The 15,361-nt window shown below is 37.9% G+C and overlaps 1 pseudogene across 1 annotated transcript; it reads right to left on the reverse strand.

The window, feature by feature from the left end:
• Nucleotides 1–1,782: 1,782 nt before the first annotated feature.
• Nucleotides 1,783–15,059, reverse strand: LOC143576909 (uncharacterized; annotated as a pseudogene). The gene is made up of 4 exons (XR_013143021.1): nucleotides 14,754–15,059; nucleotides 4,584–5,302; nucleotides 2,058–2,582; nucleotides 1,783–1,941 (listed from the first exon to the last, which is right to left on the reverse strand). The product of XR_013143021.1 is annotated as an uncharacterized LOC143576909 (transcript).
• Nucleotides 15,060–15,361: the final 302 nt, after the last annotated feature.

Consider the following 15,361-nt stretch of genomic DNA (forward strand, 5'->3'; position numbering starts at 1 on the left):
CAGTGTGTGCAGTGTGAACAGAATGACCATCTTCCGGCGCGCGCGCCCTTTTTGTTCCATGAACGTTTTGCTTGTCAAACGCTAGCCGTTGTGTTAAGTCGGCTGACTTTTTGTGTTTGACCATCTCATTGTACTTGTCCATTAGACGTCGTTGCTCGTTTATGAGCCATTCTTTGGGGTCATTGGTTTCATCTTCTGGACCCATTGGTCCTTTTTGTTTCGCGCCGGCAAGATTTTGTAACGTGAGATCGTCTGGAGGAGTTTCAGTCTGGTCATGAGGAGTTGTGATGAAGGGACGGTTACTGGTGGTGCGCGTAGAATCACGCGGCACCCTCAGAAACTGATGTCCCCCATTAACATCCTCACGTTCAATATCCTCCAGAACTTGATCAACGTTACGAACGCCAGAAACCATGGTGAAAGTTTTTTTTTTATATAGATCTGATGAGATCTTGTTGCCGTTGTAACAGGTGATGGCGCCAATGAAGAACCGTGGATCGACTCACTGGTAGACGATCTACTTTCCTCGGGTGTGATTATGATATTTCACCGATGGTTCTCTTGGATCTGGGTTCTTCCACCTACAAAATGAACAGCACCGTAAACTTACCCCTCAGAAAGGGACAGAGGGGTCCTCTTTGGGGTAACCCTCCGGTGTGAGAATAAGTGTTTGTAGGAGAAGATAATAATATGAGAGTAAGGAATTTGGAGTGTATTGCTTAATGTAGCTGAATACTCTGTAATTGGATGTAATTGGATCTAATTGGATGTAATTGTGTCTGCTTGGATGTGTTCTCCTTGTGGAGTTGATGTGGTATTTATAGTGCTAGGGTTTCCAATGATTGGGCTCAGACCCAATTAGGGCTTTGTTGGCCTCTTCCAGTTGCTTTGCGCCACGTGTCCTTTGGGACACCTGGTGCTTTTTCATTGGTTATAATCACGTGGTAGCACATGGGTTTTGCTGAGTTGTCCACCTTTCATTGGCAGCTGTCAACATCAGCATATTCTTATTCCTTAAAAAGATACCTTCTGGAAGGTTGTCTGACGTGCACAATCAAGGTTGCCCTAATCCTGACTTGGATAAGGACGAGGTTGATTATGTGCATGTGTGATACGCGCCTATCCTGAGGATGCGCGAGGTCTTCTCTTTATTCTCACGCGCAGATGTTTCATGCGCAGATGTGATATGCACGAGCATGTGATATGCGCCACGCGCGGATGCGCCACGCGCATATGTGATATGCGTGAGCATATGTGATGCGTGAGCATATGTGATGCCTGAGCATCTGTGGTGCCTGAGCATGTGATGCCTGAGCATATGTGATGCCTGAGCATCTGTGGTGCCTGAGCATGTGATGCATGAGCATATGTGATATGCGTGAGCATATGTGATATGCGCCATGCGCGTAGGTTTTGGCTTTGTGCCTTCATAATGTCTTGATTTCAAGCCTCTTGTCCATATCTTATGGGTTGACCCGCCTCGCTCGGTGTTGAGGCGGGTACATACCTCTTCAGGTTTCATACCCGAGCCCGGGTAATTAGAAACCCGATTTGCACCTCTACTTTCAACTTCAACTAGTGTAATACAATAATGACGTAGGGGTCAAGATAACCCACTATGGATGCCTTAAGTGACATCTAAGGAAAAAAAATACTAGTAACTAAACTAATGTTCATTATTTATTTAATAGGTTTGTATGCTTTAAACAAATTCATTAATTATAAATGCTTAGAAAGTTTAAAGATATTTTTTAAAATCAAATATCAAGTTAGTTGAAAAGAAAAAAAAATAATATCCATCCACCCACCTGACCAGCTGTAGTTAACCGTCTAAGACTCTGTACTAGTTGTAATGGTCTCTCCATATTTACAATTTCTGACCCTTATTTGGACACTTTTATACTTCCACTTGCGAATCTCACAACATTGTCTTTTTGTCCCCTGCACAACATGCCACTTGCTATTATGGTCCCTCAAGTCAAAATAAATACCTTTAAAACATATCACAAAACCATGAATCATACTTTTCACAATATAACAAACACACAAATATTTACCTCAATCCAATAATATGGGTCCATCTTCGATGCCAGGACTACAACCTTCTCAATTTTGCTAGGGTAATCTTTGTTTTTGCATATCTTGACTGTCATATCTCTTGTATAAGTGGTAACAGTATCATTTCCCGCCTCTTGAACCTGACTAATGTAATACATAGCCGGAAGTTCACACGGGGTGGTCGGGAAGGGTCGGGTATTAAACGTGAAAGGCCCATCTTTAAAGCTATCCCATGTGACGAATGTCTGCATTGGCATCACGAGCTCTACTGCTGTCAATAGAGTCGGGTATATCTGAACCGTGTATCCCCAGGAGACGGATAGGGACCAGGTCTTGTAGTAGCAAAACGACTGTTGCACCACTCGGGGTAGGTCGTGACGGTAGGTTTGGATGAGGGCATTCAATGACTCGTACTTTGTTCTGTTTGGTAAAAGTGGGTTAATATAGTCAAGGTGGTGGAGTGATACCAATGGTGTCATGGGGTGTGCTGCTAGTAGACCATACGCATCTCCTCTAATATCCATCTATGATAAGCATTAAGAGTTAAAATGTAAGAACCGTCTTTATAGTAAAATAAATAAAACACTTTTATTGAATTAATTACAAAATCTCAAAGGAAAGCAATGGGTTACAAAATAAGTTTTGGTTGAAGATACATGTTCTACACATGTCTTCTAATAGAACTTGTTTGTTTTCTAGAGCACAACAAAAGTAGCAGGTAGTTACTGTATGAGAAGACACTAGCATTCAAAATAATACTTTGAACTAGAAAGTATACAATTAAATGATAGCTTGGAAGAACTTTTGTGAATTTGTTAATATTGATATTTTTATTTTTAGGATCTATTAATATTTATAGTGAAACCCTACACGTGCATGTGTACGAGCACCCAATAGGATCCTCTATAGTTCTCTATATGGGGCAAGTCCCCCCTTATTCCACTATTTTGCCTTCACACTTTTACAACTTTATCATTTTTACACATCTAACTTTGAATATTGATATCTCGTTCATCTTAACTTTGTTTTGGATGATGTTTAGTTCAATTCGAAGCTTATAGTAGAATACATACTCAAAAGTTAAAACTTATAGTAATAGATTTTAGATATAGAATATTTCCTTCTCGGATCTTATCTTGAAGACCATGTCTCCTACCCAAGTCGGTCATAATCACATTCTTTATATAAAGTTTTTGATCGGCTGAAACCCCTTTGAATAGAGAAGAAGGTATTGTATCCCCAAACATGGCAAGTAGCCCCTTTGCTAACATACCACACTTGGGGTTGGTTTCTATAGTGTTGACCTCCACAAGAGTCAATAAATTTGTTATCATTGCCGCTAGAGGCCAGCAAGTTTCTTTGTTTTGGAGACCGGAATCCTCCATTTTGTACGTTTTCTTTAAAAACTAAAAACTCTCATTATTCTTATACAATCTTTACCGCACATTGTACAACACGTCCACTAAACCATTTGTCACACCATTACGGCATGCGAAATCAAGTGCTTCCAAGCATCTATCCCACTCACCACTTGAGCGTCGACCTGCCTTTCCTTAAGGAGCGGATTTAGTGAAGAATCTTGCAAGGTTCAAGATGGTCAAGTAGAAGAACAACTTTTGTTTCAACGTGTCATTTAGCGCATCAAGTTTTACTGTGGCGCAACAAATTTCGTAACACGACATACTAGATCACTTTAGCTCAACAATTTAATATGACAAAACAAATTCCTTTATGGCGTAGGAAATTCCATGTGTCGCGGTAGATTTTCATCAGGAACTATTTTCTTAATTAAAAAATAAATAATAATAGAATAATATTTTATTAAAATAAAAAGAATCAATAACCATGCATGTAGTGAAAGTTAATCTCTAATTAGTGATTCATTGGTATGAGGCTTGAGTTTTTTAGTAGAGACCCTGACCCAAGTTCGATCTCCACTTGTGTCACTTATGGTGGATATAGACAATGAATAATTTGAGCTATGCCTTGCGAGGTTGTCAGTTCGAATCTCAAGCCCACCCAGGTTTTCGCCTTACCGTGTATTACGCCAGAGATTTATGCTTTTGTGGTGGTGGCATAACGACTGTCAAATGACATCCAGCCGGTATGGTTTCTCGTGGAACGCCCAAGCCAAACACAGAAACCAACGTGGATCCGGTTAAGACAACATAGTCTGGCCGGAGTGAGAGCAACGAGACTCTCCAAATTAAAGAGGACGATGACCTAAACAAATAAGAAAGTCGCGGTCCTAAATTTTTTTTTTTTTGAGAAAGTTAAAGGTCAAAATATTAGTTTTGGCAATTTTCTCTTAAAAACACTATTAAAAATAATCAGCCTTGATTGATGCATTGACCATATCCAAGCTATCCATTCCAAGTCTCCCAACAACCGGTCAATATTCATTAGACAATAAGACCCAGTCATCAACCATTGACCATTGTATTTATGTTACCGGGTACTCATGTTCACACCCGACACTTAAATTGTAACCAACCATCATATTTATATAAAACAGTTAGATTTACCTGATGGAATTCACGTTCTACCGTAAGCGAAACGCCAAGCTCGGTCACACAACCCCTCACCCGTTCATCCGACCCGTAAAACCAACGTCTAAAATCCGCGCCAACTCCGCGGCCAGCGCATAACTCACCGTGAACCCACCACCACCAAATGCCGTACCATACGAGTGCTTCACATCCTGTCCGACACTCTCCGAATTCCCACCAATGTAGTACATGTTTCGGTGATCATACTTTGATAACACCGATACCAAATTATCCGCAAAAAACACCGTATCGTCGTCTCCCATCACAAACCACCTCACATTCGGTAACCCGAGGTTAAACGACTCCAACACAATTCGGGCTATGCGAACCGCTGGGTTTGGGCCCACATTATTTAAATTTAACCGAGTGACATTTTCCGAGACCTTAAAAGGGAGTGAATTCGGGTTAGAGAATAGTTTCGGGTCGGGTTCTTTGTCTAACCAAACGAATCCTCGGGTTATATTCGGTTGCCACCAGAGTTCGGAGTAGTGTCGACGATCCGTCCACGTGTGAACCGAACCACTGATACCAAACAGCACGTGGGAGATTTCCGTACGCGGTTCGGATACTCCGGGGGATAATTCGTGTGCTTGGGGAATATTCGGGTGAAAACGCCACTTGGGAGGTCGACAAGCATGAAGGTTGGCGGCGTAAGGCGGAGAGAATGATAAAGGAGGCTGAAAATAGAAGGAACACTAGGAGGATTAACTTGAACGACTTCATTATGATTGTGTTCTTGTAATAACAATAGTTTGTCATTTCGTGAATCATTAACGAAAAACCTCAGATGTTCCTAGTATTTGAGTGGTTTTGGGGCAGTTAAGATTAAAAGTGGAGGCTAGATAAGTAGATATGCGTATGAAAGAACAAGAACCTTAAAATAAGGTCATGTTTGCACAAGAATGTATGGACGTCACAACACGTGTATAAAAGCATACGCAACAAGTCAACAACAAACCTCCCATATATAATATAGTTTCATATTGTAATACATGTTATGATATTAGCTCTAATTATAACAAGATTATTGAAGTAATAATTGAACTTTATTATATCTGAGAGACAAGAGAGTGAAGAGATATATGTGAATTGTTAGTTCTACCAGGATGAATAACTTCGTTACAAATACATTCTATTTATAAGGCAAAAACTATTGTGCAAAAAGTAAATTACCGATAATATAAACTATTGATGAACATTTCAATAGTTTGACAATTGTGAATAAAACGTGTGAATAAAGGTGTTTGACAATTGTGTCATCCACCTTTCATCAATAATTCATAACACTCCCCCTTGGATGACACAATTTCAAAACGTCGGGGTCTTGAAGTACTGCCTCATTAAAAACCTTGCTAAAGGAAAACCCAATGGGAAAAAAACTTTAGCTAAGGGAAAAAGAGTGCAGTATATAGCTCCCCCTCAAATTGCAGGTCGTTACATTGTTCGTACATGGCGCATGCCAATATCATGAACATGTTTCCTGAATGTTGCTGTGGGAAGTGCTTTTGTGAAAAGATCAGCTGAGTTGTTGCTGGACTGGACATATCTCATTTCAACCTGATTGTCTTTAATAAAGTCTCGAGTATACTCAAAGTATCTTGGTGGTATATGCTTTGTTCTGTCACTTTTGATATATCATTCCTTCATTTGTGAGACACAAGCTGCATTATCTTCATAGATAGGAGTTAGAATTCGATCTTTCTCTAGTCCACAAGAAATCAATATGTGTCGTGACATAGATCTTAACCATACACATTCTCTTGAAGCTTCATGCAATGCAATGACTTCAGCATGATTTGAAGATGTTGCAACGAGTATTTGTTCCTGAGAACGCCATGAAATCGCAGTTCCTCCATTCTTAAATACATATCCAGTTTGAGATTTTGCTTTATGGGGATCAGATAAATAACCTGCATCTGCATAACCAACTAACCCTTCTTTTGAATCGTTAGTATAAAATAAACCTAAATCAACAGTTCCTTTTAAATACCGAAAAATATGTTTAATGCCATTCCAATGTCTTTTAGTAGGGGATGAACTGAATCTTGCCAATAAATAAACTGCAAAAGAAATGTCAGGTCTTGTACAGTTAGTAAGATACATAAGTGCTCCAATTGCACTGAGGTATGGTACTTCGGGACCAAGAATCTCTTCATTATCTTCGCAAGGACGAAATGGATCATTGTCAACATTGAGTGATCTAACAACCATCGGTGTGCTTAAAGGATTTGCTTTGTCCATATTGAAACGTTTTAAGAGTTTCTCAGTATAAGTTGACTGATGCACAAGTATCCCATTATGCATATGCTCAATTTGTAAACCAAGACAATATTTGGTTTTTCCAAGATCTTTCATTTCGAATTCTTTCTTTAAAAGAGCAATTGCTTCATTAATTTCTTTTTGTGTCCCAATTAAATTTAGATCGTCAACATACACAGCTATGATCACATATCCTGATGTTGTCTTCTTGATGAAGACACATGGACAAATAAGATTATTTGTGTATCCTTTGCTTATCAAATAATCACTCAAACGATTGTACCACATCCTTCCAGATTGTTTCAGTCCATACAAGGATCTTTGTAATTTGATGGAATACATTTCCTTAGGCTTTGAGCTTATTGCATCGGGGAGTTTAAATCCTTCGGAATTTTCATATAGATGTCACTATCTAGTGATCCATACAAGTAAGCTGTGACAACATCCATAAGGCGCATCTCTAAATTTTTAGAGACTGCTAAGCTGATTAAATATCTAAACGTAATAGCATCCATGACAGGAGAATACGTTTCTTCATAGTCAATTCCTGGCCTCTGAGAAAAACCTTGAGCTACAAGTCTTGCTTTATATCTTGTAACTTCATTTTTCTCATTTCGTTTTCTCACAAAAACCCATTTATATCTTACAGGTTTCATTGACTTTGGCGTAATGACAATAGGTCCAAAAACCTTTCGATTGTTTAGTGAGTTTAATTCAGCTTGCATAGCATCTTTCCATTTGTTCCAATCTTGTCGATTTTTACAATCATCTACAGATTTTGGTCCAGGGTCATCATTTTCTTCCATGATATCGCTTGCCACAGAATAAGAAAATATATCATCAATATTTTCCATTTCATCTCGATCCCACATTATATGTGATTTACCATAGTTTATTGACAATTCTTTATTGGAATCATTTATTTCTTCCTGAGGAAATGTTATATCATTTATTCTTTCCTGAGGGAAGGTTTTGCCAATCATTCCTTCCTTAGGGTCAGTATCCTTCTCAGAACCCTTTCTTTTTCGAGGATTTTTATCCTTTGAACCGATTGGCCTTCCACGTTTTAAACGTATTTGGGATTCATGAGGTGCATTATTATTATTTTGCTTGCTTGGAATCTCAACTCGAGCTGGAGCATTAGCAGCTGGTATATGAGATTTAGTGACCCTGTTTATATCAGTAAATGCATCAGGTAACTGATTTGCAATTTCTTGTAGATGTATTATTTTTTGAACCTCTGTCTCACTTTGTTTTGATCTTGGGTCTAGGTGTAACAATGATGGCACACACCATGATATATCTCTTTCTTGCGTTTTCATTTCTCCCCCTAATGCTGGGAACATTGTCTCGTTAAAATGACAATCAGCAAAACGTGCTGTAAATACATCACATGTTAAAGGTTCAAGGTATCTTATGATGGAAGATGTTTCATATCCAACATATATTCCCAACCTTCTTTGGGGACCCATTTTTGTGCGTTGTGGTGGTGCAATAGGAACATACACAGCACAACCAAAAATTCTAAGATGAGAGATATTTGGCTCATTTCCAGAAACAAGTTGTGTGGGAGAATATTTATGATTTGCACTTGGTCTCACGCGGATTAATGATCCAGCATGCATAATTGCATGACCCCAAATAGAAACAGGGAGTTTTGTCCTCATTATTAATGGTCTAGCTATTAGCTGTAGGCGTTTGATCAACGACTCGGCTAAGCCATTTTGTGTGTGTACATGAGCAACAGGGTGTTCTACAACAATCCCCACAGACATGCAATAATCATCAAAAGCATGTGATGTAAATTCTCCCGCATTATCAAGCCTTACTCTTTTAATGGTATAATCCGGAAAATGTGCACGTAATTTGATAATTTGAGCAAGAAATTTTGCAAAAGCAACATTACGAGTCGATAATAAAGAGATATTAGACCATCTGCTGGATGCGTCTATTAAAACCATGAAGTATCTAAATGGTCCACATGGTAGATGAATTGGTCCACATATGTCACCTTGAATTCTTTCAAGAAACATTGGTGTTTCTTTATCGACTTTTAATGGCGAAGGCCTTGTAATTAATTTTCCAAGAGAACAAGATGTCATTGAGGCATTTTATCTATTTTATGGATCTTTTGACCTTTCAGTGGATGCCCATGTGTATTTTCAATGATCCTTTTCATCATTGTGGATCATGGATGGCCTAATCTGTCATGCCATAAGTTTATGATACCAGAATCGCAACAATTTTCTTTGACTGCCATATGTGCTTGAGGCACATTTATATATGTATAATGCAAACCAGAATGGAGCATTGGCAATTTTTCCAATATTTGATCTTTGCTTATGATATGCAAATATTTTTCATTACTAACAGTCCTTGACTGAGTATCATATCCATTATGATATATGTTTCTGAAATTCAACAAATTTCTTGTTGATTTTGGGGAAAATAAAGCATTTTCTATTTTGAGCTTTGTACCATTTGGTAATGCTAAATTAGCTTTTCCCACTCCTTCTATCAAGTTTGTAGGACCTGATATTGTATTGATGATCCCTTTTGTTGGTTTCAGTTCATAAAAATATTTTTTAGATCTAAGTATAGTATGCGTGGCTCCACTATCCGCTATACATATATCTTCTTCATTTGTTTGATCTTGTGCTCCGGTGATTTTCATTTTAAATATTGAAAAATATTAAGAGAAAAAAAATAAGTGTATAACGAAGACATATGATATTTTAATAAGAACTTTAATTGAAACACAAGTAGTACATGAAAGAGAAACTACATAATTAAAGATAATGAGAACACACTTAATAATTGCATCTAATTATAGTAGTCAAGCAACTTTGTTTCAAAGTTCCATCACAAAGTCTTCAACGCTCAGCTCAGCATTGATATTATTAAAGTTATCAACATGGTTCACTTCTTTCTCTTTTCCTTTTAGAGAGGCTTGGTACAGTTCACACAGATGTGGAGCTGTGCGACAAGCCTTTGCCCAGTGGTTTGTACTTCCACATCTAAAACATAAAATGCCATTATTTTCGGATCTACCAGCTTCATTCCATTTATTTTGGTGGTTGGAATTGGTATTGTGTGGGACATGATAATTATTGGCTCTCTGGTTACGACCACGACCACGGCCACGACCACGACCGTAAGTGTTATTGTTCCATTTGAATGGATGCTTACGATCATTAAAATGCCTTTTGTCAAAATGACCACGTCCACGTCCACGGCCTCGTCCTCGACTTTGTTCCCATATTTGATCAGAATTTTTATGAGAACTTTTGTGAGCAACATGTGCTTCTGGTATTGCTAATGAACCCGTGGGACGAGATTGATGATTTTTCATCAATAATTAATTATTTTTCTCGGCTACAAGGAGTAATGCATTTAGATCAGAGTATCTTTTAAAATTCTGCAAACAATAATGTGTTTGCAAGTTTATATTTGATGCATGAAACGTGGAGAAAGTTTTCTCTAACTTTTCTTCCTCTGTTACGGGATACCCACAAAATTCTAGCTTTGAACAAATTCGGTATAAAGCAGAGGTGTAATCATTTACCCTCTTAAAATCTTGGAACCTAAGACTGTTCCATTCATCTCTAGAAGTAGGAAGTAAAACTTCCTTTAGATGACCGAATCTGCTTTTCAAATCTTCCCATATCATATATGGGTTATCATAATTAAAATACTCATGCTGTAGTAATTCATCAATATGTTTATGGATGAAAATATCAGCTCTTGCTTTATCCTGGTCAGAGCAATCATTGTATTCTTGGATTGCGTCTAACACATCCATAGATTTTAAATGTCTTTTGACATTTGCTGTCCAAGACATATAATTTTCTCCAGAAATGTTGAGTGCAGGGAATTCGAGTTTTGCTATATTTGACATTTTGTTGCTAAACATAATAGAGCAAATAATAAGATAAATATTAGAATCCATATATATCAATCAACAATGAGATACAATACATTGGTAGAGCTATAAACATATAAAAGAAAAAGAAAATGCCGAAATCTTCAGATGGGAGATTAAAAATTAGAATGAGAAGTAGTATAAGCATTATAGTGACCAACATCAAAACCGGGTGAATCATTTTGAGAATTTTATCTTGAATAAATTTAATAAGAAGAATGTTTGTTGTAAATGAAATGAGGTTAATGATTGGTTATTTATAGTGAAAATTTATAACCCTTTTATAACGGTTATATTACCGTTTATAACGGTAACATTACCGTTTGTGTGTGTGTATATATATAATATATAATATTAATTATTTTAAAGTAAGATAATAAATAAGATATTAAATACAGTTTATTTTATAAAATATATATAATTAGTATGCACAATAATAAGAATAGAATTGTTAGTGTAAATAAATCTAACTTCTAAATGAGATATTAGTGTGCATATATAAATAAAAGTTAGAATAGTTATCAAATTTTAATAAAAATGTTTATACACATTATTGCTATTACTCAGTATATTAGTTAGTATATGTATATGCATAGATATATATCTAATGTACATAATTAAAGAAGTGTTTATGATGCTTATGTAGATACCTTTGTGTCTATTACCTTTCTTGGTTAGGATATAAGCGGCTCGTGCTGATAACGTGTTATGATATTAGCTCTAATTATAACAAGATTATTGAAGTAATAATTGAACTTTATTATATCTGAGAGACAAGAGAGTGAAGAGATATATGTGAATTGTTAGTTCTACCAGGATGAATAACTTCGTTACAAATACATTCTATTTATAAGGCAAAAACTACTGTGCAAAAAGTAAATTACCGACAATATAAACTATTGATGAACATTTCAATAGTTTGACAATTGTGAATTAAACGTGTGAATAAAGGTGTTTGACAATTGTGTCATCCACCTTTCATCAATAATTCATAACAATACAAACTTATTTAAAAATTACTTATTTCTTCTTTAACAACAAAACTCCACAAATAGACTAAAAATACTAAAATAATATTATATATGATATGTGTGTATGAGAGACAAGATAGCAGACAACATTACTTTTAGAGCACCCGGGCATCGCGTGATGGGTTTTTGAACACCACCGTCACTCCCTTATCAAGCTTGATGGAGGTGTTTTGCTTGATTGCCATCACGCGCGTGATGGGGTGAAAACCAAGAAATCTATCCGTTGGGGGGGGGATGACCGTTGAGGGTTAAAAAATAAAAAAAAAACATATTTTACCTATATAAATAACTACAAATATATCTTCAAAACATACACAAATCCAACTCAAATCCAACTCAAAAACTTCTCCTTCATTGACAACAAAAAATATACGGCATTTCCGAATTACTTGCATCCCTTAGACACCGATAGCTCTTCGTTTTCAGACGATGACATTATCGAATGGTTCCCGTTGCTATATAACGAACTTGAAGGCCCGAGCCGTCCAAAGAAAAAAATGGTGGAGCGTGATCGTATACATGCCCACGACTTGCTAATGAACGACTATTTTGTGGAGGAGCCGAAATACAATGACGAGACGTTTAGGGAACGCTTTCGTTTGCCGAAATCTTTATTTTTAAATATTGTAGCCGACGTCGAAGCAAACGAAGAATGGTTTCAAGAATCTTACGACGCGAGGGGTAAACAAAGTTTTACGGCGCTTCAAAAATGCACGTCCGCTATTCGTCAACTAGCGACAGGTAACTCACCCGACCAATTCGATGAATACTTACAAATGGCTGAGAGAACTTCACGTAAATGTCTACAATTCTTTTGTAACGCGATTATAAAATTGTATGAGAAAGAGTTTCTATGAAAACCAACAAGTCACGACATTGCACGTCTTTACGCCGCGCACGAGGCTAGATGGCATTTTCCAGGGATGCTCGGTAGCATCGATTGTACACATATCGAAAATTGTCCACGGGAGTTGCGAGGGGCGTATGTTAGGGGTGATATCAAACGACCGACCATCTCACTAGAAGCGGTTGCGTCAAATGATTTATGGATTTGGCATTCTTATTTTGGTGTTCCCGGCTCAAACAACGACATCACTGTTCTGTACACATCACCGTTGTTTCAGAGCATAACAGAAGGCACCGCACCTTTCTGTCCGTACTTTATCAACGGGAGATATTACAGACGAGGCTACTATCTTGTCGATGGTATCTACCCGCAATGGTATGTTTTTGTTAAAGCCTTTTCGTTTCCTGTCGAGACCAATGAAAAGACGTTCAAGAAGTTGCAAGAATCGGCAAGAAAAGATGTCGAGAGAGCTTTCGGTGTTTTAAATGGTAGATGGTGCATACTCAGTCGACCGGTTCGTGCAATGAAAAAACCCACGATCTCTAGCTACGTGTATGCATGCATCATATTACACAATATGTTAATAAAAGAAGATGGAAATGTAATTTCTCCAGATTGGGTACCGGATCCTCCGACTCAAGTTCCCGTTCCCGATGATGTCCAATTAGACTTGCGGGATGAAGATATTCATCATCGGTTGAGATGGGATCTTGTTGAGCATATAGGTTCTTTAGGTTTGGAATTTCCGGATTCAGACGAGGAGTAGACGTTTATTGTAACTTTTATTTTTTATTTCTAAATTTTAAGTTGAATTATGTTCTATTAAACTATTGTTTTTATTTTTTAAGTTTTAGTAAAATATATATTTTTTTAAGTTGCAAAAAAAAACAAAAAAAAAATTCCATCACACACCACCACACCACCACACCACACCACCACTGTGACATCCCACATCGGTTGGGAAGGAGAACTAAGCCTTCTTTATAAGGAGGTGGATACCTTCCCATCATAACGCGTTTTGGGCGCTTAATGGTAGTGGATGATAGGAGAATTCCACAGTTAAGCGTGCTCAGGTGGGAGAAGTATGAGGCAACCAAAAGCAAATCCGTGAGGCGATGGTGGTACGTCCCGGTCAAAACGAAAAATATTATGGTGCGGTGGTAGCTGGGTTGTTACAACCACCCCTAGTAAAAAACCATCACATGTGATGGATTTGGGGTTGGTGATGTGACACCATTTGATTGGGTGGGGTGTGTGATGAGAAACTTCATCACATCTACCACCCCTCCCCCCCTTACTTGTTGTAAGAGACTTTACTACTTAGTAAAATTATTTACCAATATATTATAGTTTTAAATATAATTACCAAAATGAGTATTTTTAATGAGACACGTCATCTTGTTCCCTCTAAACCAATTATCTCTCTCTCTCTCTCTAGACCACCACAAGTCCAATCAAAGTTATTGATGGTCGCCGGAGTTTTGACCGGACTTGTGGTGATCTAGATAAAGAGTGATAATGGGTTTAGAGGGAAGAAGATGAAGTGGGTGAGTGGGTAATAGGTCCCACTAAAAATACTCATTTTGGTAATTATGTTTCAAACTACACTATATTGGTAAATAATTTAACGAAGTACACTAGTTAGGTAAATTCCTTGTTCTAACGACGTTTGGAATCATGGACTTGGCCCAAACGGACTTCACCCTCAATGGGGGTTGTCTAGCCACATCACATCTGCATCATATGGGATTCTCACAAGCAACATTGATGTGGCTGCTCAAGGTATTAACCTAAATGAGCTAAAACTTTTGTGTCTAGGTTTAAGGAGCTAAACGTTTTGTAATAAAGGTTGCAAGAACTAAAGTAAATTGTAAAATTTGTGCAAAAAGTTGTATACAAACTTGTATGCCTAAAGTTTTGGGGCCAATTTGCAAGAAAAGTATGAAAGTTTGTAAATGATCGGGATTAATGGATGATTAATCGGCCCTTAGTAAGGATTTTTACAACTATGTTTACGACCGTATCAACTCCTAACAGGTTTATATATTTAAAAACATAAAATTTACAATAATAACTCGCAAACGTACCTGGTGAAACCCACGTTCTCTCGTGAGGGAAACCCCAAGCTCGGTCACACAAGCATGAACCCTTTCATCATCCCCGTATAAATAACTATACCGGCCAAGGCACCCGTCGAGAGTCCGCGCTAGCTCCGCAGCCAGCGGATAACTCACGGCGAACCCACCACCACCAAACGCCAAATCATATGAGTGCCACACGTCCTGTTCGACACTCTCTGAACTCCCACCAACATGGTACATCTTTCGGTGATCATATTTCGATAACACCGATACCAAATTATCCGTAAAAAACACCGTATCATCGTCCCCCATCACAAACCATCTTACATCCGGTAACCCGAGCTTGAATGACTCCAACACAATTCGGGCTATGTGAGGGTTGTGCCCTGAATTATTCAACCGAGTCACATTTTCCGAGACCTTGAAGGGTATGGAATTTGTGTGAGAGAATAATTCCGGGTCGGGTTGTTGGTCCAACCAAACATATCCTCGGGTTACGTTTGGTTGCCACCAGAGCTCGGAGTAGTGGCGACGTTTCGTCCACGTGTTAATAGATCCACATATGCCAAACAACACGTTTGAAATTTCAGTTTTGGATGTTCCGAGGACGAAAT

The sequence above is a fragment of the Bidens hawaiensis genome, unplaced genomic scaffold (genome assembly GCF_021521415.1).
Source record: "Bidens hawaiensis isolate Kalapana, Puna unplaced genomic scaffold, B.hawaiensis_p1.1 tig00028338_1, whole genome shotgun sequence".
Lineage (NCBI taxonomy): Eukaryota > Viridiplantae > Streptophyta > Magnoliopsida > Asterales > Asteraceae > Bidens > Bidens hawaiensis.